Below are 7500 nucleotides of genomic sequence, written 5' to 3' on the forward strand. Positions count from 1 at the left end.
AGTTAGAATGTTTGATCGGTCGCGTGAGAACCCCTGGTCGATCGCCATTTTCTAATGTAGCATATTTATTGTTCAAAGGAGCAACGGCATTGATCCACATATTGCTTCGCATTGAAAAGTCACGACTACGTCCATTATACAGAACGATCAAAATCGAAATTACCTTACTCGCCTTCGCTTGAAAATAGACGAGATATCGAACGTCTCCCTACCTGCTCCATCCCTCCTCCCCGCCCTCCCCCTACTCCTCCCACATTCATTTTTACTCGATAAATCATCGAGTTTTACGAAAAATCAATTATCAATTTTGTTCGTATTAATAATAATATACCGACAAGGATTTATCGAACTTAATCGGAACATATTTGGTCGATCATCGATCATCGAATTATCTTACAAAAAAAGAAAAAGAAAACATAAACCTACGATACTGTGTTGTTTAATTAATTAATTGAAAAAAAGAAAAAAAAAAAAAGAAAGAAGAAAAGAAAAGAAAAGAAAAGAAAAGAAAAATAAGAAACAGATAAGTCTTACGTGAAAAAAAACATGTCGAAACTTATTTGAAACAGGAAAACTCGAAATCGATTATCGCGGATCGATCGGTGCATTACGATCTTGCGTAGTTCTCTTTTCGATCGGGCAGGACGAAGAGAGGGCCTATAAATAAATCGCGAGATCGCAAACGTAATCGGCGCAGCTCGTTCGTTGTTTTTCTGTTTTCACGATCAAGTTTGCCGAGAGGGGCTGACTAGCCGAGCCGCTGACACTGGCATTGGCCTACTCTCTCCGGCGTCATTCACTCTCCTGCTTCGCCTTCATGTTCTCACTCTCTTTCGTTCTTTACAAACACGGTCCGAACTGTTGGCTCTCGTTATACTCCTTTCTTTTCTATTAGAGATTTCCCTTTAACCATTTAAGAACGAATATTCTTTGATCCGATCAAAATGCATATGAAAAATGTCCATTCTACTGAACGAATACATATATATATGTATATATATATATATATATATATATATATATACATATATATGTACATTTAAACGTAGAAATTAAATTGATTCATTAGAGAAACAATAAATCATGTATATGCGTATGTGTATGTGTATGTGTGTGTGTGTGTGTCCGCCCTCCATTTCTCCTTCGCTCCTCTCCGTCTTGTTAACGATTAATTCATGTCATTTTTCTTCTCTGTGAACACTATCTTCGTCAATCATCTTCTGGACAATAGGACAATGGTAAAGAGTTTTTCCAACATTGTCGATTGCATTCGTAGGATTTAATATGAATCGAATGAAACGACGCGACGAAATGGCGACAAAGTTTTCTCATAGATCAGATAAAGAAGGTTCAAAGGGAAATCATCCATCAAACAACGAAGACTACGACGACGATGACGACAACAATAACAACAACAACAACAACAACACGATGATGATAAAAAAAAGTCGAAAACGAAGAAGAGGAAGACGACCTGGTTTCCAAGCGAGAAAAGTCGTTCGTTTCTTATTCAGAGATCGGAGAGTCAACGAAGATACCATGAACTAAGCGAAGGAGGGACACGCTCTTCCCGATTCTGGACCCTGGAAAGCACTTCTTCGCCTCCCTTTCTCTCGTTGCATATATGCGTTGCACACATAAACATAAACACATATACACCTCTCTCTCTCTCTCTCTCTCTCTTTCTCTCTCTTTCTTTTTCTTTCTCGTTCTTACATTGGTTTGGCTGCTCTCTCCCTCGTTTCTGTTATGAAAGTGCTGCAAGTGGAGCGCGCCGTGCGACAAACAAAGCTGTGTACTTTTATTTACGAGTGACCGACTTGCATCAAGGAGAGGAGAGACCGACCGGCTTTAGCGATAGAAGACGAGCCATCATCACGGCTCGTCCACACCTTCCGCTTTTCCTCCTCCGAGCCACGTGGGCTATGTGTTGTAGGGATTGGCAGAGAAAGAGATGGAGAGAGAGAGAGAGAGAAAGAGAGAAAGAGAGAAAAATATGTACATACTTACATCGGATGCAAAGAGAGAGTGGAAAAATAAAGGCAAACCGAGAGAGTGGCTCGAGTCGGCTACGAAACGTCGTCGGCCGAGAAAAATCATCGCATACGATGATCCTCTTTTGCGAGAGAGCTTGGATTCTTTAACGCCGGACGGAAGGATTCCTTTTCCTTTTTCGAGAGAGAGCAACAAACGCGCACACTCCTTCGGAAGTTCGAGAACCGCAAAGTTTCCATTAAAAGTTGGCCGATATCTTCTCGATATTTTCTCTGTCTTTCTTTCTCTTTCTCTTTCTCTCTCTCTCTCTCTCTATTTATTTATCTATTTATCTATCTATCTCACTCTCTCTCTCTCTCTCTCTCTCTCTCTCATTCTGTTAATGGAAGAAACGAACGGAAGGAATCGAAAGGAAGATCGACTCGGTAAAGAATCGAGAGCGAGCCTCCTCGCAAGAGAAGCGCACACGGTCAATCTTATTAGGGAATTGCACTTTCTTTCGTGCTCGCTCGTTAGTAGTTGTGTTCTCTCGACCGTTCATTTCCCTCCGCGTGCTCTGCGCGAGATCGCCTCAGAGCTCTGTCTTCGAGGACGGCCGAAGGTGAGAAGAACGAGGAAACCGAGCTGCCTCTCTGAGGTGCAACGACCTCCGCTTACAAAGTGGGTCGATTGTGGGCGCACGCAATCGTCGCAACGATTTTGAAAAATAGCCGACCCACATTTGCAAGGGAGTACTTTCACGGTCGCTAACCCCGCGATGAGAAGATCGTACCGCGCTGCGCAACGCAGCGCAACGACGTTGCGCTACGAAGACTATCCTCTTCTTTTCTCTTTTCTTTTCTTTTCTTTTCCTTTCCTTTCCTTTCCTTTCCTTTCCTTTCTTTTCTTTTTCTTTTCTTTTCTTTTTTCTACTTTTTCTTTTTATTCAATCGGTCGGTCGGTCTGTCGGTTCGTCTCGCGCCACGTGAAAATCGCACGGAACTCTCTAAGCCAAGTCGTTACGGTGAAGACCACTCTTACCGCTTGGCATGAATCAAAAGTGCCTTCTTCCTCCGATGGCGACAAAGGAAAAAAAAAAGAAGAAGGAAAAAAAAAAACCAAAAGACCAAAGAAAGAGAAAAGATCGATACAAAATCGAACGTTTCTTTTTGACGATTAACGTTTAAAAAAAAAAGAAAAGAAAGCCATAAGAAGATAACGAAAAAATTGTTATCTAACGAAACTAATTCTCTTTTTTCTTTTTCCTTATTTTTTTTTTCTATTTTCTTTTCTTTTTTTTTTGGTTCTAAGCTCGAATTTTTGAACGAATTCGATATCGTAACGGTGTGTTACCTACGATTTTCCCTAAATAAGGAAAACTTTTGCCAAGAGCGAAATGTTTTGATAGATATACGAATTTTGTCCTAAATAAAAATCCCATATGAAGATTATTACTTTATATCTTTGAAAGAGAATTTATTTTATTTATCTTTCGTTTTTTTCACAAAATCATATCAATTAGATTACGATATTCGTCATTTATATTCATGAGAGATTCTGATTATTTTACGATTGGCTTTTCTCGTTGATATCGAAAACACGACTTTTAATTATTTGATATAATATTCAAGAAAACATATGTTAAATCTATTAATGTTAATAATGTTAACGACGTTAAATTTACCAGAAAATATCGAATAAATAAACGATCGTTAAATATATACGTCTATCCAACGATTAAGTACGATTATCTCGATCCTTCTTTCGATCCATCTTTAATTTTTCCACGAGGAATATAACAACAAAAAAAAAAAAAAAAAGAAAAAAAAAAGAAAAAAAGACAAAGAAAAAAAAGAAAAGAAAATAAAGAAAAAAGAAAAAACAATGGAAAAGAAGGAAAGAAGACTCTTCCTCTAAAAAGTTATCGTAAAGGCAATCGTTCTCTACGTTCACATCAAGAATATCAACTAGCGATGCCTAGTATTTTTCGTCCTACACGCGATTGGATTTCCCCTTGATTTCTCAACTTTTACCCTCGTGCGAAGCGCCGCGCGTTACCGAAGGAGCCCCACTTTTCACCACAGATTCTCACGATATCGTGCTCGGAAAGTAGCGAAAACGTGCTGGAGGATTTCTTCCCCCCTTTCGCGTCCCCTGTCCCCGGTTGGTACACTCGAGAGGATCGCCGGTCGGTTCGCTTTTGCACGGTTCGCCATGCACAGAGGATAAAACTGTCATCTCGAAAGTTGGCCTACTATCTCCTCGAACGCGATAATAGCACCACAGTCACGATCTCTCTCTTTCTCTTTCTCTCTCTCTCTCTCTCTCTCTCTCTCTCTCTCTCTCTACTTTCCACCCTCACCTTCTTTTTGTTTTTATCTCGATCGGATTTCTTATCGAGCGTTCTAATCGCTTTAACGAGTAAAGCTAAAACAAATTTAAGCTAACTTGCGATATATATATATATATGTATGTATGTATGTATGTATGTATATGTATATACGCTTAGGTTTATTCTCTTATTGTAAGAGAAATACTATCTGTTTAATAAAGATCTAACATAAATACGTAAAATAATAAATCGTTCGATTCTTACTTTAATCTAGTTTTATTCAATTTAAGCGGGAAACGTTAAATCAATAATGACGCACCGAAATATTATACCTAGGATATGGTAAAGAGCCAAGAACAATTTATCACAAGTACAGCCTCTCCTTAGATCAGACACATGCATGCGGTATTACGTGGACCAATCGCGATTCGAGACTGAAACGATGCAGAGTTTTTTCATATATCATTTGGCTAAAATACATATAGAAATTAGATAAACTCGAAAAGATTTTCATATTCGTTTTCTTTTTTTTTTTTCATAGACATGATCGTTCTTTTCTTTTTTTTTTTTCTCTCAAATTAACATCCAAATGTAATTTATAAAAATTCTGACGTACGAAAATACAACACGCTAACTCGTTTTCCATAGTTAGACTATATCATATTATGTGTCAATATGTTATATGTAAATATTAAATATTTACACGTTAAAGAGATATCCGAGTTATTCAAGAACATTTCGGGGGGGGGGGGAGGGGGAGGAAGGAAAGATCAATAATCCCGTGGCTTACGCATTGCGTCTACCCATAGACAGTGCTCGTCTCGTAACGTTCGTAGTAGTATCCGTTCTCGAAATCAATAGAATTAACTAATAAACATTCTAATAAAGATACGAAGTTAATATATTCTAATCGACTGTTATCGATAATGAATAACTATTAGGTTATCTGCTTTAATCGTATATATATATATATATATATATATATGTATATTATACTTTTATGAATAATATAATTGATAAATTTTAGAAACGAATTAATTTCCGAGAAAACGGTGTTCCGAATTCATGAAATTCCTTGGCTCCTTTCCTTCTTCCAATTTAATTTCAACGATTGAACTCTAATCATGTTCTATCGAGTGATTTATAACAAATCAACCTCGGGAATTTTATCTCTCTTACCTCGTCTCGATGTATCGTTAATTATCTCTCTTTCTCTTTCTCTCTCTCTCTCTCTCTCTCCCTTTCTCTATCTTTTTCTTTCTCTCTCTCTCTCTCTCTCTCTCTGTCTCTTTCTTTCTTTCTCTCTTTTTCTGTGTCTATTTTTCTCCTTCATTGCAATTGTGTAGAAGATCAGATGCAAATGCGTGCAGGTCGTGCCACGCTACACCTGCCGCGTATTCTGGACGAGCGCTACTATGTGCCTCTTCGTACGACCTTGACACGCTTGACTGAGAAGTACAGAAGAAGTCTCCGACCGTTGGGTACCAAATCGTAAGTTGGCACACGCAGAGCACTAGAAAGTAAAATACCTAAGTATATATGTATATATGTATACATGTACGTATATACGTAGATTTATAGAGAAAGAAAAAGGACAAATAAAAAAAAAAAAAAAAAGAAAGAAAGAAAGAAAGAAAGAAAGAAAAAACTAAGCAAACTCTCTTATATATATAAAAAAAAAAAAACTATGACATTATTGTTATTCCCCTTTTATTCTTCGTTTTCTTTCAACGAGTATCAGGTATATACGCTTACTGTTAGAAAATATTATATATATATATATATATATATATATATATATATATATATATATATATATATATATATATCTTAGACATATTTAAATTCGACGATCGTTTAACTTTCGACGATGTAAATTTATTATAATGCGATTTAGTCGTCGATGAGTTAGAAATATTCGTTGCTCATTAGGGTTCTTTGAGTCATTCGATTCAAGATTCCTGGGATATCTATCTATCTATCTATCTATCTATTTCGTATCGAGAAGAAACGTATAGATTCTTTCGCGCTCGGTTTGAAATATATGCAAGTAGCGTATCTGGGACGAGTGACCTGATTAGAGCGCATTATCTTGAATGTACTTATACGCCGGTGAACTCCAGCAGCACGGAAGTCACTCACGAGTTCTCTCAGAAAACGAATGTTTGAACATGCAAATTGAATTTCTCCCGGCCCCTCCCCTCTCTCTCTCTCTCTCTCTATCTATCTGCTCCCTTCGCTGCTACGAAAATTCGCAAGTTAAAAGTTTGACCGACCACGATGCAAAAACCTAATGATATGCCCTGGCATGGGTGGTACGCGTTTAGAGGTGTCACAATCGATCCTTTTGGCCCAACTAGTCGAAGGAAGGCCACCGCATTGGCGAAACGCTTCCAAACGATACGCGTACTTCATCCTTATCCTTTATTTTCTTTTCTTTTTTAGATCGCTCTTTTTATTACAAAAAAAAAAAAGAAAAAAAACGAGAGAAACGAAATATTTCACGGAAACGACGATGACGAAGCATTCTGATCGATAAATTATAAGAGATAAAACGCCATATATGCAAAATTCTAAATCGAAACGGAAACCGATAAATCAACGAAGGACGAAGGACAAACGAGATTAATCACACGTTCGGAATGCCAATCGTGATTGCCACTTAACAGCGATATAACGTGGAATTCGATAAACTTGCATCCCTATTCCCCAATCCTCTTTACACGTTCCATCGTCATTTTTCACGAAATCAATCGTACTACAATCTCGTAATTGCTTCACGATGGAAATTGTATTTACGACGTTACCGATCTTAATAACATTGAACGAAGAAGAAACCTTTAACGTCGATTATAAATTATAATTGAAAGTTTCTTATCAAATGATCGTACGATCATTAAGGGAATAATATCGTGGCATCGCGAAAGAAAACTTTGAGTTGGCCTTCCTCTAACGAATCGACGTCATTATCTTCATATGGCACGTTAAAAGGATAAGTTAGTACTAACTATATATATATATATATATATATATATATATATATATAGATCGCTATTCTCTCAGCCAAGTTTCAATACCTACAAGGTTTCCTCATGAGCACACTCGAATCAAGAGTTATAGGCAAGAAAAATAAAATGATAGAACATTTTGGCAGAAGGGTGAAGATAAATTCTTACGCGGATTCCGGCTTCTTT

This window comes from Vespa mandarinia, chromosome 22 (genome assembly GCF_050613455.1).
Source record: "Vespa mandarinia isolate Hongniang chromosome 22, ASM5061345v1, whole genome shotgun sequence".
Classification (NCBI taxonomy): domain Eukaryota; kingdom Metazoa; phylum Arthropoda; class Insecta; order Hymenoptera; family Vespidae; genus Vespa; species Vespa mandarinia.